This window comes from Adiantum capillus-veneris, chromosome 19, assembly GCF_014529385.1.
Source record: "Adiantum capillus-veneris isolate H3 chromosome 19, ASM1452938v2, whole genome shotgun sequence".
Taxonomy (NCBI): domain Eukaryota; kingdom Viridiplantae; phylum Streptophyta; class Polypodiopsida; order Polypodiales; family Pteridaceae; genus Adiantum; species Adiantum capillus-veneris.
The window spans coordinates 60854137-60879517 of NC_140949.1; the positions used below are offsets into that span (position 1 = coordinate 60854137).

At 41.3% G+C, this 25381-nt stretch overlaps 1 pseudogene; it reads left to right on the forward strand.

Annotated features, from left to right (window-relative positions):
- Positions 1-3550: 3550 nt before the first annotated feature.
- On the forward strand, positions 3551-21407 carry LOC147434112 (uncharacterized; annotated as a pseudogene).
- The last annotated feature ends 3974 nt before the right edge of the window (positions 21408-25381 follow it).

The window sequence follows — 25381 nt, forward strand, 5'->3', positions numbered from 1 at the left end:
GTGGATTGTCAAAATGCAAGCAAAGTTGGCGAAAGGATACCATGAAACGGTACAACACTATTTTGATTCATTCCATAAATTTGTCTAAACATGTCCTCTAGTATGCTCTCAAAGAACAATGATTTTACTAACTTTCTTGATTGACAATAACAAAAATAGTCAAGAACGTAAAAGGGAGTTAAAGGAGGGCAAGAAGGTTACAAAAAGGACTGTAGCAATGAAGGAAAAAGCGAGAATGGCTCCGAAGATTTGGAGGGAGTACGGGAAGACAATAACAACGATGTGATTGCTCTGGTATGATGTAAGATGTCCTCACTAATGCATCAAATTACTAATGCATCAAATCTGTGTTTGTTTAATCAATCATATTTGCAATGTCACACACACACACACACACACACACACACACACACACACACACACACTCACAAGCTTCCTTTACACAAAGGGAATGAGGGACACATGTTAGCTCCCTAGCCCAGATGCCCACAAGGTGCACTCAAATCCTATTGGATGGCCATGGAGGTGGACCAATGAGAATTAAGCTAGAGTAAATCTAGTTTAATTCATTTAAAAACACTTAATAAAAGAATCAATAAGAATTAAGCTCTCTAGAAGACTATTGGACAGTCTCCCAAGGGGTCCAATGAGCATCTCAACAGCCCAATGGCTTGCTTGATTCCTATTGGCCAGAAGACAAAGGGGTGCAATGAACGTTTAGTTGCATTAATTAATTACCTAAAGATCTCACAAAAGGGGAAAGGGGGACACATGTCAGAAGGCTATCACTTATGTTGCTTAATTTTCATTGGCTAGCCTGGGAGAGGTCCAATGGGGTGTCAGCATGAGTAAAATGCAAGAGGGGTCTACCAAGAGAGAGAGGGGGCTGAATTTTTCAAGTCATTATCACACACACACTCACACAATCTCATGTATGAAGCAAGAAGACTCTCTCTCTCTCTCCTTCTCAAGCTTTAATGGAAAGCTTATCACCTACTCCAAGCTTGTGAGAAGGGAGGCCTACACTCCTACAGCCGGAAACGTCGCGGGCCCTGCAAAATAGCAAAAACAATATACTATAAGCCATGAAACGAACAAATCTGCATACCTCGAATCACACAAAGAAAAATCCAAGTTGTACACGAGCAGAGAGAGAAAGAGGGCGTGATAGAACGAGAGAGCACGTGTAGGCACACCTCCTAGAGCGAAGTGCTACGCCGGCACGGCGAGAGAGAAGAGGGGAGAGGAGAGAAGAAGTACACAGACACTAGGTGCAATCTCCCCCCGTGCAAGAGTGACCATTTTCCTCTTGCACGTATTTCATTTATAGATTTCTTGAATGGTCAAATTGAGTACAAACTGGCCGGGCCATAAATGGCCAAAGCTCATAAAAGAGCACTTGAATAATAAAATGTACAATGTATATATTTTCATTCGCATAGACCTAGTTCGGTCCAATCTTTTCCACCTGTCAGCTGCAATAAATAATAAAATATTAATTCCATAACATACCTCTCCGTTGGAAAGCAACTGTCCTCAGTTGTGAAGATAAAAACAGTACTTGTCAAAAACAATGATTAGAAATCTGTAGCAAATAGTAACAGAAAAAATACATCAAATTAAACAATATTGCTTATGCCTGCCTTCATTCACATACTACCGATTCTAGTGTCCCATACCACTAGAATAAGCAGTATATGTCATACCCCGATTAATCAGGATATCATTGGTCACACTCATCATCAATCTCGTAATGTCAAGTCTCATCACATAAACACTGCCGTAATAATCACCAGATACCAAAATGCCAATCCAATTCCAATTTCAATTCCACAATATAAGTCCAAATCCAAATCACTTTCATTATGTACCCGGGTAACAAAATCATACCAGCTGGCCACCACTGCAGCATGATTTTGTGATTGGTGTTGCCTCAACCGGCGAGTCTACACCAAGAAGTCATGCTGCCTAAATCGGCGAATCTGCATTGGTATAATTGTAAAAATCATGAATCTGCAATTTATCAATGTGCTGCCTAAATCGGCGGATCTGCACCAAGATGAGTATCTACACACTGCCTAAATCGGGGAATCTGCGTGTCTGTGACCAATGGACTAGGCTAGGCATAAAAATATAACATTTATCTCATGTGTGAGATCAATTTGGAGAATGTTTGAGTAGGAGGGTACTTACAAACTACTGTTCATGAATCCAAAATATCTTAGCTGATGTGAGTAGCTATAGAGCTTAATAACAAATCATGTCAACCAAAATGTCAGTCAATGTAAGTAGGAGCCAAGATGTGAGAAGGGTTTGATTTCATAGTGTATAGGACAATGCACACAAACAAATATGAATAGAGTAGTGATGTATTTGATGGACATACCTAGAGGGTATGTTGTAGCTGAAAACGTATGTACCTGTATGTGCATGGAGAGAGCTGCGTTGTCTTTTTGGATGGAATTAGTAAACACATCAAGGTGTACTGTGACACAATCTTGTATGAGAGAGTCAGTATACTCAACCTCGGTAGATGGAAGGAGGCACAAAAAGATCATGTAGTATGAGTCTTATCATTAATTATATGAGTTTGCAAAAGTGATTATCACAAACCACTCTTACAGTAGGAGCGTGTGCAGATATGGTCGTACACAATTTTGTATTTAGCCCAATCAAAAGTATTAACCAAGTTCAAATACAACGGTGATGAGATAGCTAAAAATGGGTGTTTAGTATTCGGAAAGATCATGCTATATACTCATTGGGGGAAAAATTTGTTTTATGAAAATTGTGCCATAAGAAGTCACAAATCATAAGTAAATTGACTATGTAAAAAGATCAATAAGAGCCTAATACTAGATATCGAAGAGAGTGATTCAATTATTTGCTTTTATCAACACACATTAATATTGCCTAATTTTGAAGTATAAGGTCAATTGGGCATCTAAGATGCTAATTCAACATTACAATGATGGTTTGATACATTGTAGTATCGTGCCGTGTGGGTGAGGCCAATCCTCCAGAGGGTTTTGAGTGAGTAGCTTCATGGAGACATTCAGATCGGGAAATATTCAGGGTCATGAGAAGATGAGGAATTGCAGAGCCATGTGATAGATTGCTCGATCGTAGAGGCTCTTCCACACCACGACAATTTGATAATTGAAATATACATGGGATCATTGGTACCAATGAGATTCGATCGTATCCATGAGTTGAACCGATGATGCTTGATGGTGCCGTGGAACTTGCTGCCGTGAGGAGAGAGATGAGGGTAGGCTGATACACTCCTTGTGGATCTAATCCAAAGTCTAGATACTAAAATAAAATGAAGTAATGGGGGTGTCAAAGAGTGGTGCGCACTTTGTGCACTACCAAAGCTTGAGTAGGGCTACATGCACAAGATGGGTGGGAACCACTCGTGGTTCAAATTATTAAGGGGGGAAATGGAAAGTTTTTTTTTTGGGTAAGTTGCCTGCAATGGTGGCGACGGTATTGCGCACGTGGAGCCGCTGTCGCGCAAAAGGAAACCAATGCCAGAGGAAGTGGGAGCATGGGCCGCCCTGTCGATGAGAATGCTCTCAAGCAGGACACACTTGGCAAGAGAAGGTGGAGGATGCGGCACTGTAGAAGAGGGGATTTGCAAGAGACCAAAGGGGCTTTGATCAGAAGGGGGAGTTGGCGGCCAGCAGCGCAGCAGGAGGGCATCAAAGGGCTGGAGGTCCGCCAATTATCAGAGAAAGGGTGGCTTGAGAGAGCACCCCTGTATGTAGAGGAGGGCAGAAAGCGGCATATGCAGGCCCATCAGTTGCAGGACCTGGCGATGAGGAGGGGTTGGGAGTTGTGGGTTGGCCAAGATGTGCTACAGATAGGAGGTGGTATTTGGCGAGTGTGGGAGAGATGGATGGCAACACGAAAGGGGTTATCAATATAGAGAGAAAGGAGATGTGTGTTGTGTTTACTGGCATGCAAACGCCGGCTGCCTGTTTTTTGACGAGGGAGAGAGAGAGAGAGAGAAACATGACTGGAGTTTGTAGTTGAGACGAGGTAATTCATGGCTGCATGGGGATGCCATGACAAAAATTTGGACTTTGCCAGTGATTAGTGAAAGAAAAACTAGTAGCTAAAAGGGGGGGTAGAGAGAGAGAGAGAGAGAGAGAGAGAGAGAGAGAGAGAGAGAGAGAGAGAGAGAGAGAGAGAGAGAGAGAGAGAGAGAGAGAGAGAGAGAGGAGAGAGAGAGAGAGAGAGGAGAGAGAGAGAGAGAGAGAGAGAGAGAGAGAGAGAAATCTATTGCACATTAGTCAGCATGCGGCCGCAGCCACCAAGATGATGACGGGTTGCATGGCGGGTGTAGAGGCAGAGAATGAGAGCGATGACGGGTTGCATGGCGGGTGTAGAGGCAGAGAATGGAGTGTTGTGACGGTACTGCATGAGGGTTAGGTGGTTGAACCAGGAACGAGAGAAAGTGTGGCCTGGTAATGGACCAGAGAGAGATAGATTGAGTTGGTTGATGAGCCGCCATAGATTGCTTGGGGTCCACAAATGTAAGTTTGGCTGGGCGCCACCATTAGTGGCTCTGAAAATCCCTAGACCTTGAGCTCATAGGAAGAGAAAGTATCCAGATGGTGGTGAGGGTTGGAGGAGGGTACTGTGAGGATCGTTAACGAGGCCCACCGACTCTCATGCACTGAGTTGGCCGAGCGCGTTGTAGGTACTTAAGGTGTGGCTGTAATAAGGTATAGAGAGAGAGTTTGCCGTTCCTGATCTGCATGAGGCAGTGGAGGCTGATCATGGACACTATGGCGGTCGCAGTGAGAAAGCGAGAAATAATTATGACAGCCTTTTCTTTTTTTTCTTTTTTTCATTAAAAAAAAAAAGTCCGAGTTGTATGGTGGCGATTGAGCTCGAAGTGTTGGTGTTGAGAGAGAAAGAGTGGGAGCGACTCTGCATGGGAAGCGGGCGGGTGGTCAAGGACTGCATGTAAAGAGGAAAGATCAAGCAAAGAGTGAACGGCGCTACTGATGGCTGCTGTAGTAGGAGGAAAGGAAACTAGCGATTGTCGCCAGTAGGCCGGAAAACTAAATTGGTGGGCGCCATTGTTAGTGGATCTAGTTGGGAGACAGCGTGTGTGTGAGCTTGCCTCTCCCAGCATTCTGTAACGTGGAACTGAGAAAACGTCAACGGTGTGCTGAAATCGTAATTTGCATGGACGTAGGGGTGACGACATCGGGATGGCATTTGATGATGCATCGCTAATCTTGATGTTGAGGCTTACGGTAACTTGATGATGAAGCTTTCTCAATACTAGGATGCATGCATCTTTGCACTGTTGTATGAGTGCCGCCAAGCCTCTAGTGGTTGTCAACACTGTGTAACAATATACAAAAGATATGGGATCTTGAGCAGCCCTCAACAACGCTATTGAACTAATTATTGGATGCTAGGTAAAGATAAGTATGAAAATGTTTGGGGGTGCAGCAACTAGATTACGCCTCCCTTATTAAATAGGTAAAAGTGTATCTTTGGCCCTCTATTGGGATTACTTCCACAAAAAGGGAGAAGTTCCCGTCTTCCTTTAAAACTTCTCTACTCCCTCTCTTCTTTTTGTGTTGTTCATAGCGACTTCCTTTTTCGTAAGTCTCTTCTTTTTATGAGTATTCTCATAAGATTCAATTGTAATATGTTATTATGTTTAATTATCATAATTACATTGCTAATCACCATATTACGACAACAAAAGAAGGGATTATGTTTCATTTCCAAGACCCCTATCTGTCTTGTTCAATCACACTAATTACTACAAATGAAAGCAAATAACAAACTCTACAAACATTAAAAAAAACCAAGGTACTTAGCTGTTGATTATCTTTAATCTTTGGAGCGTAGCCTACACTCTGATACCACTGCTACAGCCGGAAACGTCGCGGGCCCTGCAAAATAGAAAAAACAATATACTACAAGCCATGAAACAAAAAAATCTGCATACCTCGAATCACACAAAGCATAATCCAAGTTGTACATGAGCAGAGAGAGAAAGAGGGCGTGATAGAACGAGAGAGCACGTGCAGGCACACCTCCTAGAGCGAAGTGCTACGCCGGCACGGCGAGAGAGAAGAGGGGAGAGGAGAGAAGAAGTACACAGACACTGGGTGCAAACTCCCCCCGTGCAAGAGTGACCATTTCCCTCTTGCACGTATTTCATTTATAGATTTCTTGAATGGTCAAATTGAGTACAAACTGGCCGGCCGGTCATAAATGGTCAAAGCTCATAAAAGAGCACTTGAATAATAAAATGTACAATGTATATATTTTCATTCGCATAGGCCTGGTTTGGTTCAATCTTTTCCACTTGTCAGCTGCAATAAATAATAAAATATTAATTCCATAACATACACCAACAACTCTTGGCTTTCTGATGCAAATCCAACCAAGAGCCAAGCTTCAATGCATGCTCAAATCCTCTACCATGCTAATTACTAAGCTATGCTATACTAATATGAGTGATTATGTGGGGATGTACATCTTTCTCGTAAGACTACTCCTTCCGCTCTATCTACTCTCATACCCTGCTAGCTCTCACCATCTTCGAAGGTGTGTGAGGTCTTGGGTCTGAGACCGTGAGGGAGTTGATGTTGTGTTTTATAAGTGTTTGCTTAGTGCGTGAAGCTTCCATCTTCATTGCACTAGCTAATTATTTAAGGAACACAAAGAAATGTATTGTAAAATGTCTCCCTTGATAATGGGGAAACCTATACTACAAAGCCTTTTGGAGGGGGGACTGGCTCCATGTAAATCCGGTCCTCAACTGTTGTCAATAGCTTAATCTCTCTCTCTTTTGAAGTATTGGGTGTTATGCTTTTTGTTACTCTCTTCACCCATGGAGCACTCTTGTTATGCTCATTAGGAATCTATTCTAATGAAATGCTCACTATGTTCATGCTATTTTTTGCTACACACAAGTTTCTAGGCCATTAATGTTACATTGGTATCAAAGCACAAGGTTTCTCTTTTCTTGCTCAAGAAGGGAGGTGCTCAAGGTAGCTATAAATGGTTGGTATTATTAATTGCAATTGAGTAAGTAGAATAGGGATTTTTCAGCCTTGCAGTGCGCCTGCCTGTGTGCAGATAACGGGGCATCACTGTTGAGAGCTATGTTCTTAATAGTGGAGTCCTAAGGGGATTTAACCACTATTGAGCTATTAGAAGCTTGACAGGAGCCGGTGTTGTTTTGGTGTTGAAAGACCCTCTCTTCTATTCCTTGCAATTTATGGTATTCAAGCCACGGGTACAGTAGCTTGAGTGCTTTTTCTAAAGGGGTAAAGAGGAGTAGCAACTAGGGCTTGAAGTGCCAAAGTACACCTAAAAAGTTTACACCTAAAAGTTGTTAGAATGGTTGACAATAGTAAAGAGAGTGAAATTAATGTTGATAGCTTTGATTTTGCTAATGAGAAGGATACTATGACCCCCGTATGCTTGTTAACTACCTTGTTTCCACGCTTCAACAAGCCGTGGGTAATCCATCCCTTTAAAGTGCTCATGGGATTCTCCAAACTCCCCACCATGACGAGAGAGTACCTAGGAAGCCTCCTTGTGAGACTTCCAAAAGAGGCCTCTCTCCGATTTGGGAAGAAGAAGAGGATCCATACGAAGGGCTCAAAAATTTTCTTCTTGATGACGCATCTTCTTCCCAAAGGAGAACTCAAGAGCCCCCACCGAAGGAACCAGAAAGAAGTGAGTCTCCTGCCACCTCGGCGGAGATGGCTCCACGAAGATGGCGAGCTAAACGCTCTCCATCACCTCCTAAACGGAGAAGACCATTGCACACTTCTCCACACCATTATTCAAAGAGGGATGACAAAAAAAAGAGAAGAAAAAGGCGAGAAAGAGGCCACCCTCTTCTCCGTCTTCTTCATCCTCTTCCTCTTATGAAGAAAGTGATGGTGCCGACAAGGAAGACCAAGGCAATAAAAAGGCGAGAAAGAGGTCACCCTCTTCTCCATCTTCCTCAACTTCTTCATCTTCTGAAGAAAGAGATGGTGCAACTTTTGAACCATAAAAAAGAAGATGCCATAGGAAATCCTATGCCGCATGGAAGAGGTCATCCAAGCTCAAGAAGTTCAAAGAGGTAGGAAAAAGCATCTCTTTCCTTACCTACGATGGCACCTTTGGTGCTACGGACAAAGTCTTGGCTTTCATCGAACAATTCAATGCGGCGTTTGGAGATGACGGCTTCACGGAGTCCTCTAAGCTACGCCATGTAGCTATGCACTTTCAAAAGTCCGATAGGCAATGGTGGTCTAGCCTACGGGCAAACGGTGAAGCTCCATGAACATGGAAAGCTTAAAGAGCTTCCATTATGAAGCAATTTTTGGCTACCGATGCCAAAGACAAAGTACTCACCGAATGGCGAAGCTTGAAGTTCTCTCTCTCTACGAATCCATTCACAAATATGTAGACAAGTTTTGGGACTTACATCTCAAAGCCACTATCTTCAAAAAGATGCCAAAGACAAAGTACTCACCGAATGGCAAAGCTTGAAGCTCTCTCTCTCTCTCTCTCTCTCTGCGAATCCATTCACAAATATGTAAACAAGTTTTGGGACTTACATCTCAAAGACACTATCTTCAAAAAGATGGATTTTGGAGAGGAAAAACAACAATTTTGTGAGGGCTTGATTGAAGAAATGGCGGAGTATGTCAACTCCCAAAGGCCATGCACCATATCTGCGGTTATTCACCATACTATGATGGCTTCTCGAATCAATTTCCAAACAGGGGCTAAGAGAAATTCTAAGCCAACGAAAAACAAGGGTTCCAATGAGCCTAAGGGGAAGGACAATGTCCAAAAGTCTCCTAAGGGCAATTCCAATAACAACAAAGCTAAGGAGAAGGGAGTTTACAAAGGCAAAAACAAACTCTCTCCTGAAGAGCTTGAGCATTATCGCAAGGATAACCAATGTTTCAAGTACGACAAGCAAGGGCATGCGTACCGTGCTTGTCCCCAAAATAACAACTGCCATGAGCCTCCTAGAGCTACCTTGGTTGAAATCCAAGAAGAGGAAGCTCACCACAAAGGATCTCCTCTATGCCATGCTTGGGGAAAGGTAAGAGAACATGATGCTTTTATTCTCTTTGACCCTGGTTCTACTCAGAATTTCATATCCACAGAGTTGGCCACCAAGCTAGGCATCAAAGCCTATGAGATGGGAGATGTCCTACCCGCCGATGGTGCTTTCAAGGGAGCTTCAGTAACTTGCTTAATCAAGAAATTGAGGCTCCATGTCCAAAGCTATGTGGACAAAGAGGACTTCTTTATCTCTCCTCTGAAGCACGACGATGTAATCCTAGGGGCACCATGGTTTGATCGCATGGCTGCCAATGTTAAATTCCCTGAAAGAAAAATTTACTTAAAGTACAGGGAAAAAGATATGTACATAAATGCTAAGGAGTTGGGTAATACCATACCCATTGTACATAAGCAAGCTTTCAATAAGTCAATAAAGAGCTCTATTTACGTGTACATGATTTTTGTTAAAGATTCTCAAAATGAACCTAATGCTTTAGTAAAAGAAATTATAAACAATCACAAAGAATTAGAGTTATCCAATTTTCTCAAGGGGTTTCAAGATGTTTTTATTGACGACATCCCTTGTGAACTACCTCCTAAACGAGGCAATGATGACCATGCAATTGAACTTCTTCTAGGAAGTTCACCGCCTCATAAACCTCCTTGTCGAGTTTCTCAAGCTCAACAAGAGGAGATTATGTGGCAAGTGCATGAGTTAGTTGAGAAGGGCATGGTTAGGCCTATCTCACCTCCATTTTGTTCACCCGTGCTACTAGTGCAAAAGAAAGACGGCGCATATCGTATGTGTATCGACTATAGAGCACTAAATAGGATCACTATCAAAAATAGGTTTCCTGTTCCACGGGTAGAAGACCTATTTGATAAGCTACAAGGGTGACCTACTTTAGTAGAATTGACCTAAAAAGGCTACCATCAAATAAGGATAGTTGATCAAGACATTGTAAAGACCGCATTCTGCACTATGTTTGGTCTTTACGAATATATAGTCATGCCTTTTGGCTTGACCAATGCACTAGCCACATTCAATCGCTTAATGGAGAAGCTATTCAGGCCTCACCAAACCTTTACTGGAGTGTTCTTCGATGATATTATCATCTACTCTAATTCACTAGACGAACACAAGCAACAGTACCTCTAGGTAATATTTCAAGTTCTATGAGAGAATAAACTTTATATTAATCGAAAGAAAAGTGAATTATTCTTACAAGAGATTCAATATTTAGGTCACATTATCTCTCAAGATGGTATCCAAATGGATCCATCAAAGTTAGAGGTAATAAAAAGATGGCCTAAACCAAGGAATCTTCATGAACTAAGAAGCTTTATAGGTATGTGTGCATACTATAGACACTTCATAGAAAAGTTCTCACTAATAGCAGGACCATTACAAGACCTAACAAAAAAAATCATTAGGTATACATGGTCTGCCAAGGAGAAAAATTCTTTTGAAAAGCTTAAAGAAAAGCTTTTCTCTCAACCTATGCTTACATTACCAAATCTCTCAAAACCATTTGAGGTCCAATGTGACGCTTGTGGTGATTGCCTTGGAGTTGTTTTGCTCCAAGAAGGGCATGCCATAGCCTATGAAAGTTGAATGCTCGACCCTGTTGAGCAAGCTCTAGGCATATATGAAAAGGAACTCCTCGCAGTTCTACATGCCTTAGACTCATGGAAGCACTATCTATTGGGGACTCCTTTCATTCTGCGGATGGATCACCAAATTCTTAAGTACTTCATGACGTAGACCAAGCTCTCCGACAAACAAATGAGGTGGGCAAATTTTCTTTCGCAATTTCATTTTGATATTGATCACACTGCTGGCAAGCATAATCAAGTAGCCGATGCACTCTCAAGACAGCCGAGAGTGAATGCGGTTTCCATAGCAACTCACAATGATCTATCTTCTAGGATAGATGACTATGCTATTGATCCCGATTTTAGAGATGTGATTTCAGCCCTTGCACCAGGGAAGAAAGAAGAACCATTTACTTTACAAGATGGTTATCTTCTCTATGGCAATAGACTATGCATTACTAACTCACTACGTAAGAAAGTAATGTATGAATCTCATGCTCATCCTTATGCGGGGCATAGAGGGATTCAATCTACCCTAAAAGGGATTGAAACATAATTCTATTGGCCGGCCTACCATGAAAGAAACCATACAAGAGTATGTTTCTAAATGTGTGGTATGGCAAAAGACAAAGTTTGATAGAGGGAAGCAACCTGGATTGCTTCAACCTTTGCCAATCCCTAATTCACCATGGGAGAGCATATCCATGGATTTTATCTTTGGATTTCCAAGTCTATCCATGGGAATACGGGAATATGGACCATAGTAGACAGGTTTAGCAAACAAGCTCATTTTATACCTGTCAAAAAGACTATCAAAGCCCATCAAATGGCAACCCTCTTCATATCACAAATTTTCAAGTACCATGGCTTGCCAATGTCCATAGTGTCGGATAGAGATCCTAGAATGACCAGTAATTTTTGGAAGGGTCTCTTTGAGAATTTAGGGACAAGGCTAAACTTCTCTTCGGCCTATCACCCGCAAACGGATGGCCAAAGTGAAATAGCTAACCTAACAATTCTTGATCTACTAAAAGCCTATGTAATGGAAGTAGATCAAAGGTCCCAATGAGAGAAGTACTTACCCCTAGTGGAGTATGCCTACAATTACACTGTACATACTTCCACGGGCAAAGCACCATTCGAGGTAATTGAGGGAAGATCAAAAAGTCCCTTGCTACTTAAGGTACACGGGAAGATCTTCGCTGCAGATGAGTATAGCCGAGACCTGCACGAATCTTGCCAAAAGATTAAGGATGCTATCTCTAACTCACAGCAAAGGCAAAAGCCTGCTATTGATAAGCACAGAAGAGCCCAAGACTTTAAAGAAAATGATTGGGTCTTACTTAAATTTCCCAAGGCTCGATTAAGGCACACGACGGGCAAGAATTCTGCGGGACACCAAAAATACTATGCTAAGTTAGCAAAAAGGTACTATGGTCCCTTCCAGATTCTTAGGCCAATCAATGAGTGGTCTATCAACTCAAGTTGCACAGCCATTGGCTCATACACAATGCTTTTCATGTGAGCCTACTAAAGCCTTACAAAGAAGAGCCACCTCAAGAACCAACTATTGAAGACCCACCGGAGATTGAGGACGAAGAAGAGTGAAGGAGTACGAGCGGAAGTGCGACGCGAGAAGAAGAGCACGACGATATGGTGAACTCGCTCTACTGTAATGTGTAGAGCATAGTGAGTTCTTATTAGGTTTTTACAAAAGAATATGTGTACATACCTGGCGGCCCGCCCACTTACCTGGGCGACCACATTGGGCTTTATACCCCAACAACCTCCCACTTAAAGTCCAATGTGGTACTTTAAGTGTGAGAGAAGCTACTATACAAGCTAATATACAAGAGATGTAGAGAAGTGATGTACTACCCTACACCTAACTGCTTGCGAAAATGCGCAAAGCTCTCTGAGGGAAGTCCTTTTGTAAGTAGATCAACAGGATTTTCTGTGGTGTGAACTTTGACAAGCTGAAGTTGCTTATCCTCGAGCATTTCCCTGATGAAATGATACTTCACATCCACATGCTTTGTCTTTGAGTGATAAACTGGATTGCGAGCCAATTGTATAGCACTTTGACTATCACAATATAACACAGGCATCTCTTCTTTGATTCCCAAATCTGTTACTAGTCGATTAAGCCAAATTGATTCTTTGCATGCCTCTGATGCTGCAACATATTCAGCCTCTGTAGTAGACTGAGTAACACAATCTTGTAATCTAGAACGCCATGATACTGCTCCACCAGCCAATGTAAAGACATACCCTGACGTAGACCTTCGGTTGTCTAAGTCACCTGCATAATCTGAGTCTGTAAAACCCTTTACACTTAGCTCCTGACTCCCATAGCATATACGCATACTCTTTGTAGCTTTCAGGTATCTCAATATTCCTTTCACTGCCTCCCAATGTTTCTTGCCTGGGTTTGACATGTATCGACTTACTACTCCCACTGCAAATGCAATGTCTGGGCGAGTAGCAATCATTGCATACATCAAACTACCCACTGCAGACGCATATGGAATCTTATCCATTTCAGCCTGTTCTTCCTCAGACACAGGACAATCTTGTTTGCTAAGTTTCACATATGGTGGCAATGGAACACTCAATGCCTTTCCCTTCTCCATATTGAAACGTTGCAAAACCTTGTCAATATACTCTGTTTGAGATAACCAAATCAACTTCTTTGATCTGTCTCTCTCAATGCGCATACCAAGTATATGACTTGCCTCACCCATGTCTTTCATGTCAAACGATTTTGCCATCTTTGACTTCAAAGCTGAAATTTCTTCCAAGTGCTTGCCAGCAATCAACATGTCATCCACATACAAAATAAGGATCAGCCAACTGCCATCCTTAGCCTTCTTTGTATATAGACAGTGATCGAACTCACTACGTTTGTAGCCTTGAGAAAGCATAAACTTGTGGAATTTATGGTACCATGCCCTCGGTGATTGTTTTAAGCCATAAAGACTCTTTAACAACTGGCATACCCAATCTTCCTTGCCTTTCTCAACAAACCCTTCTGGCTGCTGCATGTAAATTTCCACATCTAAATCACCATGCAAGAACGCTGTCTTGACATCCATTTGGTGCAACACCAAATCTAATATGGCAACCAATGCAAGAAAGCATCTCAATGTAGTCATCTTGACCACCGGAGAGAAGACTTCATCAAAGTCAATGCCTTGTTCTTGCTTAAAGCCCTTGGCAACAAGCCTTGCTTTGTACTTTGGCTGACTATCATGAGCGGTGATCTTATACCTGTAAACCCATTTACAAGGTAGAGCCTTTTTGTCCTGTGGTAATTTAACTAGCTTCCATGTCTTGTTTTTATGCAGAGCTGTCATCTCTGACTGCATGGCCAATTGCCAATTCCCGGAGTCCTTCATTTGCACTGCTTGTAACATGAAGGCTCATTGCAATCAGTCAACATGACATAGTTCATAGATGGAACAAACCTATCCGGAGGTCGCGTGATACGTCCAGATCTACGCACAATAGGTGGCTCAGGCTCAGCCACAACCTGTGGTTCCACTCTATCCTGTCCTTGCTCCTCTTGAGCCCTGACATTATGTCTTGCACGTGCAGGTCTATCTTCTTGGAAGACAACTCTTCTAATCTCCTCAACCCTCTCTGGTTTAGAATGATATTTCGATTCATTAAAGTGAACATCATTGCTGCGGACAACCTTTCTGGATTCGGGATCCCAAAGTCTGTACCCCATCTCACCAGAATTACCATAGCCTAGAAAGATGCACTTTCTACTCTTTGGCTCAAGTTTGTTCCTAAATTCCTTTGGAACGTGAGTATATGCCTCACAGCCAAAGACTCTGAGATGCTTGTATGAGGGCATTTTGCCTGACCATACCATCTCTGGCACTGAATCCTTCTGCAAAACCTTGCTAGGAGATCTATTTACAAGATGAACAGCTGTTGATACAGCTTCAGCCCAAAACCCATTTGGCAGCTGTGCATTAGACAACATACTTCTGACCTTCTCTTGTATGGTCCTATTCATCCTCTCAGCAACACCATTTTGAGGAGGATTGTAAGGAGCAGTAAGTTCACGTTTTATACCTTTTGACTCACAAAAGTCCTGAAAGGCCTTTGAAACATACTCTCCACCATTGTCAGTGCGTAAGCATTTAAGCTTCTTGCCACTCTGATTCTCCACAAGTGTCATAAACGTTTTGAAAACACTAAACGATTCATCCTTGTGCTTGAGAAAGTAAACCCATACTTTCCTCGAGTAATCATCTATAAATGTCATAAAGTAAGAAGCTCCCCCTAGAGATAGGTTAGGCATAGGTCCACACAAATCACTATGAACAAGTGCCAACTGTGTATCTCTTCTACTGCTTCTATGCTTATGTGGCTGCTGTGTTTGCTTACCATACAGACAATGTGCACAAAATTCAAAATCATTAAATGAAAAGCCAGGCAAATAACCAGAACGAGACAAGATTTCCATTCCCTTCTTGGACATATGTCCTAACCGGCTATGCCACAAAGAAACGTTCGGCTGCTCGGTTACATTGATTACATTTTTAGAGACATTTGATACATAAATCATGTAAAGTCCTCCAGACTTTACTCCATGTGCTACTGTCATAGAACCCTTGGATATCTTCCACATGTTCTGTCCAAAAGTGGTGACGTAGCCAGCATCATCAAGTAAACCTGTGCTGATCAAGCTCTTTGTAATTGCGGGAACATGTCTCACATTCTTCAGCGTGAAAGAAGAGCCATTCTGAAACTTCAATTGAACATCTCCAACACCTAAGATCTCACATGTCTGCCCATTGCCTAGCCGAACATGATCTTTAGTGGTCACATAAGAGGTAAACCACTCCTTGTTTGGAGACACATGAAGTGATGCCCCTGAGTCTATAATCCAGTCACTCAGTGCATTTCCATCAGATGCTGTAAGAAGAGCTGAGTCCATTGTATTCTTCAAGAAGTAGATGTCTCCTGACACTAGACTGTCATCCTCTGCAACAGTGTTTGTCACATTTATTTCTTGAATCTTCACTGAGGACTTGTTCTTCTCACCATGGTCTTCAGCTTTCTCTTTGCCTTTTTCTGCTTTCCATTCTCTGCAGTCTCTTTTCATGTGACCCTTCTTGCCACAATGGTAGCATTCTATGTCACTCTTGCCTTTAGCACTGCGGGACTTGCTACGAGACTGATTCCTCTTTCCACCTTTGTACTTTTCTTTGGTCCTTCCCTGACAACTAAGGCTGTTCCTTTGCCTTTGTCCATTGTCTTTCTATTGGTTTCTTCAGTAAGCAGACTTCCTTCTACACCTGCTATGTTCAAACCATCGGGAGGTGCAGAATTACTCAAAGCTGTGCGAAAAGTGTCCCAACTTTCCGGCAATGTGATCAACAGGAACATAGCTCTAACAGGTTCATCAAACTTGACACCTTGAGCTGACAACTGACTGTAGATTGTGTGGAATTCATTCAGATGATTGGACATAGGTGTCCCTTCTTTCATCTTCAAGTCAACAAGCTTCTTAAGCCAGTATACCTGTGAAGCTGCACTCTGCTTCTCATAAAGATCACTGAGCTTTAACCATGCTTGATAAGCCGACATCTCGTCTGCTACATTGAAGTAAACGCTTTCTGCCAAAGTCAGCATAATGGTAGAAAGTGCCAATTCATCCATTTCGCTCCATTCATCTTCGTCCATATCTTCTGGTTTTATCCCCTTGAGCTTTATAGGTTTTATCTGCTTCTTTTGTACCAACACGTGCCAAATCTGCTTCTTCCACAATGGGAAATTGGTTCCATCTAGCTTCTTGATATTGTAAAGAGCAGTGTCCTGTGATCCAGCCATAGCTATGCTTCACAGTAGTTTACTTTCCTGGGAAAAATTCGGCAGAGTTTCCCCTGTAAACTGACCTCTGAACCAATATCAACCTGTCAAATGAACCAAGAAAGCTTCAGATTCTGCATAAATTTTGGCAGAGTCTCCTTTGTAAAATGGCTATGGTGTACTCAAAAACAGACCAAAAAACAGCTCAAAAAACACTGTCTCTCTGACACTGTAAGCTGTGGGTAAACCTGTCCTGCAACTGTATTGTCTCTGACTGTCCTGTCACTGTCCTGTAAGCATAGACTGCGACAATGCCTCAACGGCAGTAAAGCAAAGATGCAATCCCAACTGTCTAACTCACAGTCAATACATCCTAGCTGCCTATCTAAGGGTGCTCGAGGGATCGCTCCAAGACCTGTATCACCGAAAGGATCTCAACATTCGAGAATCCCCCAGCTCAATAAAACCTCACTCGACCCTCAACAAAGGCTGCAGTAAATCTGACAGTACATAGACTTCCCACAAAGTCATACATCCACAAATTTCCCACTGTATGCTGTAACCGCTGCGGCGGTTGTTTGCTGCGTGACTCAAAGCCAGCAAACCCTCAACAGACATACATCATCTCTGACAATACATCCCATGTGGAAGTACCTGCAATGTCAGGATGAAATCTGGAATATCAAGAAGCAAACACAAGCTATCGATGAACTAGTGGATGTCGCCTATAGTCTGTGTGTAGATGCGCCCGTGTCGTATGTGACATGCCTCCAAGAACTGTGAGCCGTCCTTCGATGTGTAGACAGCCACAAATCAACACTCTGGGAGTGTCGATATCCTCAGCACCTGCAGTCGTAGGCCGAAAAACCCCAAATTTGCAGAGTCGGATCTGCACCCGTCGAGACCACGTAGTCGAAAATGGCCTACGTAGACCTTTGTCGAAGCCGAATGGTGGCCGAGATGACCTCAGAATGAAATTCTGTGCACACCAAGCCCTACGGGCTTACCCACAAGATTTGGGTCCGTGTCTTCGCCTGTCGAATTTCACTCCAATCTGAGTTGGTAACTCTAGCCTCCTGCAGTGCTGCCCCGAGCCTCGATCTGAGCTCTGATACCAGTTGAAGGAGTACGAGCGGAAGTGCGACGCGAGAGAGAGTGCGAGAAGAAGAGCACGACGATATGGTGAACTCGCTCTACTATAATGTGTAGAGCAGAGTGAGTTCTTATTAGGTTTTTACAAAAGAATATGTGTACATACCTGGCGGCCCGCCCACTTACCTGGGCGACCACATTGGGCTTTATACCCCAACAAAGAGGTGCTGTAGCCCAAATCCATTCTCCGACATGAAGACAAGGTATTAAGAGGCGGTAAGAATATCCACGATATCTTATTAAGTTTAAGAATTATCCTTTTGAAGATGCTATATGGATGCAAGGCATACAATTAAAGGATAACCTAAACCTTGTCAATGCTTACAAAGGCTTCCCTAGAGTAAGCAAATGTACAAATGTCTAAAATGAACAAATTTTTTGTCTTATAAATCTCTCTTTTTCTTTATTGTACACAAATGTGAAATAGTATGCATGATTAGATCAAGTTTGCGGAGACAACGTCTCCCAAATACCAAGTAGAGCTTGTCATTCTACTATGGAAGATTGATAGGACTAATGTGCAGACATGCTTGCGGCAACTTAGGCTCTCGAAAGCCAAATGGACTAGTCATCCATTCTGGAACAATGTCGCAGGGTAAGATAGGGATCCTCTACCCGCTAGAAAAAGGACTAATGAATAGACTTTATCTTCTCTACCCCATAGTCAAGGACGACTATGATTTCAAGAGAGAGGTAATTTCATAATAACTAATATCTAATTCTCCCAAATAATTTTCTCTTATTAAACTGATCATTTAATATGGGGAAGTGCCAGGGGAGAAAAAGCTAGAATATTGGTTAAGCTGGCAGACTGGCCGCAATAGGGATCCAAAGGAGGGAAAATAGGGATCCAAAGGAGGGGCCATCTACAAAAGAGCAATGTGCAACAATGGGCTTTAAAGAACCTAAGGTTCAGCCCATTAAGACTTCCAAATGCTAAGGTTCTAAAAATCAAAGGTTGTGTCCAGTGGTCAAACTTAGTAAAATTGGATGCTTAGTGAGTATGCCAAAAAGTCTTCAAGGCTCCTACATAGGAGGGGGCGAGCCCTGGATGTAGGGGATGAGAGAGAAACACACACACACACACACACACACACACACACACACACACACACACACACACACACACACTCACAAGCTTCTTTTACACAAAGGGAATGAAGGACACATGTCAGCTCCCTAGCCCAGATGCCCACAAGGTGCACTCAAATCCTATTGGATGGCCATGGAGGTGGACCAATGAGAATTAGGCTAGAGTAAATCTAGTTTAATTAATTTAAAAACACTTGATAAAAGAACCAATAAGAATTAAGCTCTCTAGAATGCTGAATGCTCATTGGACCCCTTGGGAGACTGTCCAACCAATGGATTGCCTGATTCCTATTGGCAAGGAGACAAAGGGGTCCAATGTGAGTTTAGTTGCATTAATTAATTACTTAAAGCTCTCACAAAAGGGAAAAGGGAGACACATGTTAGAAGGCTATCACTTATGCTGCTTAATTTCATTGGCTAGGCTGGGAGAGGTCCAATGGGGTGTCAGCATGAGTAAAATGCAAATGGGGTCAACCAAGAGGCAGAGGGGGATGAATTTTTCAAGTCATTATCACACACACACTCACACAATCTCATGTGTGAAGCAAGAAGAGACTCTCTCTCCTTCTCAAGCTTTAATGGAAAGCTTATCACCTACTCCAAGCTTGTGAGAAGGGAGGCCTACACCAACAACTCTTGGCTCTGTGATGCAAACCCAACCAAGAGCCAAGCTTCAATGCATGCTCATCTCCTCTACCATGCTAATTACTAAGCTATGCTATGCTAATATGAGTGATTATGTGAGGAGATGTACATATTTCTCGTAAGACTACTCCTTCTTCCTCTCTATCTACTCTCATACCCTGCTAGCTCTCACCATCTTCGAAGGTGTGTGAGGTCTTGGGTCTGAGATTGTGAGGGAACTCATGTTTGTTTTATAAGTGTTTGCTTAGTGCGTGAAGCTTCCATCTTCATTGCACTAGCTAGTTATTGAAGGAACACAAAGAATTGTATTGTAAAATTTCTCCCTTGATGGGGGAAACCTATAATAGGGGGGACCGGCTCCATGTAAATCCGGTCCTCAGCTGTTGTCAATAGATTAATCTCTCTCTCTTTTGAAGTATTGTTCATGCCTATCTAACTAGGTGTTATGCTTTTTGTTACTCTCCACCCAAGCACTCTTGTTATGCTCATTAGGAATCTATTCTAATGAAATGCTCACTATGTTCATGCTATTTTCCGCTACACACAAGTTTCTAGGCCATTAAATGTTACATGGGACATTGCATTGTTTTATTGTAGCCAATGTGTATGAGCAACCTCCGCTCTCCAACAAAGGCTTCACGGAAGGTCATGAATGATTGTGACAAGCCACCGGATAGGATGCAAAAGGTAATGCTCAAGATTCATTTTAACTTATTATGCATGCTTTTGTGTCTATTTTAGCATTCTCAATGGTGGTCAATTTGTACTTGAAGGTTTGAAAGATTTTTGAGAGAACGGTACATACAGATGTTTCCTTTCCATAAATGAGCCTAATCAAAGAGAAGTAAATGATTTGCTGCCTTTGTTGAAACTAGATGATTATGTGCATGGTACTTGCTAAGGTCATCCATGGAAAAGGTTGTCTATGGACTCAAGGTTCAGTATGACACAAATCTTGTAAACAATAAAGTAACAAGAAAAGCCTCTTCTTGGACTATGGAACCATTTGTGTTGTAAGACCTCTCTTTCATGTTCGAATATATATGTTCTATAGCGCTTTTTAGTCTTTGAAATGTAATTGGGATTTATGGCTATTGTATATGGCTTGAGAATACTCTTGAGAAAGAAGCTTTAAATCGAACGTGGTTTGCCGATACCTTATGGAATTCATTTATGGGAACCGCTCCAAGTGAAAGAGCCGTGCATAATTACTATGGCCGAGTAGATCTTTTCATACGTGTTTACTTTCTTTCTTGTTGTAGACGAGTCCTTGTTGAGAGATTAACCATGTTTATTACTGTTTTTGTTGCTTTCTATTCAATATTATACAAATTTTGATGGTTCTAAGGACTATTAAACACTAGTACTGCTCTTCAATTTCCATTTATGTCGAATCTCATGTCTACCAAAGGACAAGAGAGCAACTCTTTTATTTGATTTGCTCTCATTACACTCCCACGATCGGTACCTCTCACTTTTCAAGAGATATGACGCTTTGGATGACTTTGATTATGCTATTGATATCCTCTTATGATTATGCAAGGCTCCTCTTACATTGTTTGTTTTTTTACGAGCATAGAGTTTTACAACATTCTGCAGCTTATGCAACGCATCCTCAACTTAAAATGGAACTTTGTCACCCCTAGGTTTTCATGTGCAGACAATGGCGGTGAGTTAAAGAACATCTTATGGTTATTTTTACATCATTTCATGAATTTTGCTTTGAATGTTAGTCAAATTACTTGGATGTGGATGCCAACACAATTGAACACCAAAGATTGCGGGTTTTATATCATGTTTATCATGAGACTCTTACTTGTGTCTACCCTCGAAGTAATACCATCTAGAAAGTCGGTAACATTAATGTTTACAAGGATTTATGTCTACAATAAATGCTCTTGCACTGATACATCATCTTGCTGCAGTTCACAAAAACTTGATTTGCACATGAACAAGTGGAGGCAATGCAGGCATAATTTGGTTTTTGGGCTAAAGAAAGTGCCTTCGACAACACAAGGTCTGTGTACTAATGTGGTGTTTAGCTGACTATGACTTTCTAGTGTCGTACTCTTTTTGGTATTATGAGCATAGTGCTCTATGCAATCACAATTTTTTATGGCTGGGTTACAGGTTTACTAATTTTTGTTGCCCATAGCTACACTGGTTACGGTTTTACTGGTTTTTGTTGTGCCCAATGGTTACGCTCGTTGTGGTAAAACCTATTTTACTGACCATGGTTGCACCGACTATGGTTATGCCAAATTTGGTATGTTCATGGAGTTCAGATTTTTGTTGCCCATGGTTACGTCGATTTTGCTTATAGTGGGAGTTAAGAGTTATGGTTATGCCGATTTTGGTATGTTCATGGACTTTTGGTTACGTTGATTTTTGTTACCTATGGTTATGGTTATGGAGTATTAATCATGCCGATTTCGTATGTTCATGGGTTTTTCATACATCGGTTTTTGTTATTCATGGTTATGCCAATTTTAGTATGTTCATAGACTTTTGGCTATGCCGGTTTATGTAGCCTAAGATTGCACCAGTTTTTGTTGTGGTTGCACGTTATAGGTGTGTTCATGGAGCTTTTGTTAACATCCTTTTGGTATGTTCATGTGCTTAGCAAAACATGTTTCTAGAATTTTTGTAAATTCGGATTGTGGGTGTTGTAAACTCGAGCTGTGCACACTTTGCATTTTAATTTTTTTGTAAATTCAAACTCTACACAATCTGCATTCTGGAAGTTTTGTAAATTTGGATTGGGTGTATTGTAAATTCAAATAGGTCAAGGATAAACCATCTATTAAAGAAATATACAAAATCCAAGACAACTAGTATCTACAGTTCAAGAAAAAAGTCACTTTAGTGGTTATATAAAACCATGCAAAAACTTGCTCAGAAATTGGATGCTTACTTGAAAGTGGCAAGTCTTTTTTTATGGGTTTATCACCACTAAGATCACCTTTTTCTTGTACACTAAGTATTAATTGATTTGGCTTTTGTATATATCTCTAACAAATTGTTTATTGTTCACCTGCCCGAATTTACAAAACACTGAGTCTGAATTTGCAAAAATTTCAGAATGCAAATCAAGTGTACAACCCAAATTTACAAGAACTTCAGAATGCAGATTGTGCACAATCCGAATGCAAAACACCCACAACCCAAGCTTACAAAAAATTCTAAAACCTGTTGTGATAAGCTCATGAACATATCAAACGGATGCTAACAAAAGCTTCATTGAATACACCTAAAGCATGCAACCTCAATGAAAATCAATGCAACCATGGCAACATAAACTGGCGTAACCAAAAACCCATTAACATACTAAAATCGATATAACCATGTGCAACAGAAACCGATGTAACCAACACTCCATAACCATAACATGCATAACTATGGATAACAAAAACCGACGTAACCAAACGTCCACAAATATACCAAAATCGACATAACCAAAACCGGCGTAACCATGAGAAAAAAAGCAATAATAACATAAACGTACCAAAGTCCGCATAACCATAATTGACGTAACCATGTGCAACAATAACCAATGTAACCGTAAGTGGTGTAACCATGGACAATAAAAATCGACGTAACGAAAGTCCATGAATATACCAAAACCCCCATAACTCCAACCCTCGGCATAACCAAAATTTCATCTCTGACACAACCAAAACTCCATAAACCATATTGAACATAACAATGATACCCAAAACATACTGAATTTACAAAACCAACATAACAATGTTAGCCAAAATAAACCATAACGATGATTATAACCAAAACTTGTGACCAAAACGATGATCACGTTTGAATAGCTTCAAGATGAATTACAAAAAATTATGATAGCATAGAACTATGTTCATAACACCAAAAAGACTATGATAGTGGAAAATCATTATCACCTAAACACCATATCACTACACCGAGCCTTGTATTGTTCACAACACTTTCTTGAGCCCGATAATCAAATTCTCTCTTCATTGCCTTCACCTCCTCATGTGCAAATCAAGTTTTTGTGAACTCCAACAAGGTAACATATTAGTGCAAGAGAATTCATTGTGTACATTTTTCCTTGTAACCATCATTAGCATGATAACGTTATCAGCTTTCACGATGACATGTCCTCTAGTCCTCTAGAATCCTTGGAAAAAGTCTTTGGATTGTCCTAGTCTCTGAGTATTCAGGCTGCTCTTGTATCTTCTTGATCAAGTCCTCTCTAATCTTTGATGTCAAAGTTCTTTGCTCCTGCCAATTGTCTCTCTCCTTGGCTTTTCCCTTGGTTCTTCTCTTGCCTTTCCAAATGGCTATTTGCCTCTCCGATCTCTGAGCCTCTTTAGTTTGCTTTGTTTTCTTAACCGGCTCCTCTTGTAACTCTTACGTGACGACTCTAGCACTCTTGGTGATCACAAGGACATGAGTTTCCTTAATCACCTCCTCTTGTAACTCTACTCTAGCACTCTTAGTGATCACAGGTACATGAATTGACTCTACCGCTTTTGGTTTGACGCCCATCTTTTACGTTTTCAGGACATTGGGATGCAAAGTATCCATATTTTACACTCTTATAGCACCTATAATTTATCTTTGTAAAGTGAGCTCCGCCTCGTCCCTACCAGCAACATTCTGATACTTATCTCTTCCCGGCCCATTGTTGGTACTGGCCTCATTCCCTTGACATCCCATCCTGATTTGTTGCTTCAGGGTTTGTCAATGCTATCATAGAGACCTCCTAGATTTTCTTGAAATGATACATTTGAATCTTATTATTATTTCATTAATGGTCAAATGCTTTGCAATATATGCACTAGCAACACTCATTTGACCTATGTTCTTTTAACGTTCGTTTCGTACACCAAGTCTTGACTTTCTCCAATGTTGGTTTGATCTTTGACATTTTTGAAATCTACTTTGACAACGCTTCTATTTTCTTTGTCTAGACGCCTTTCCTTTTAAACTTTGCATGATCCTGTGATTCACTCTTAAGATGAACTTGAATTGGAAATGGAACTGGAACTTTACTCCTCGGTCGATCACTCATAGTCACTCAAATCTCTTCTTCCTTTGTGGCCTTTTTCCTTCTTTGCCTGTTGCTTCAATTTCAAAGCTCTTTGCACCAGATCATCGAACTTCTAAGTTGGTGCTAGTACCTCTTGCTCCCCAAGCTTAATGCTTTTAAACCTACTCAAAAACTAGGCACGTATTCTCTTTTCTAAAGGCAATTCCTTTACTTGTCTGGTGAGCTCTTTGAAATTTTCTACATATCTTCTTACTGATAACTTGTCTTGCTTTATCATATCCTGTTCACAGAGAATGTCCTCATCGCCACAATTGTCATTGTATTCTAGAATAAATGCCTTCTTCAGTTTGTTGTATATCCTAAGTTTGTATGCTCGATAATATCATTTCCTAGCAACATCCTTTCAAGTCTAAGGAAAGTGTTCTCCCCACTCATCTTCATCGACGCATTTCAACTCTACATATTGCTCAAAAGCTAGTATATGTATATCCGGATCACCACCTTTGAACATCCAAAAGGCAATCTTCAGATCATTTGATCCCTCCCCATGTTTGCACTTGTGTTGATTAGAGTTCCATTCCCAGTGTCTGCATTTCTCCTTATGATCAAAATTTCTTTTCGTGTGCCTGTGTTTATTGTAATGGTCATTATCAACATCCCATCTGTCATTCTATTCATCATCTATCTCAGTTATAGTGTATGTGTCATTCCTCTTATTTGACTTTCGATGTGCTTCGTTCGCTACCATCATTGGCATCGGTGTGAAACTTCACTTTGCCCTTGTTGTCTGACTTATGAGACTCATACGAACAAAAGCATCTTTCAACCCTCTCTGAATGTCTCCTTCTTGATTGAGCACCGTGCTGAGATTCCCCCAAACCCCTCGGTACCTCTTTGTTCAGGGTTGGTATCCGTCTCGTTATTTTGAAATTCAGGTCCATCATCATAGCTCTACTTAAATTGTTGAGACATCATACTGCT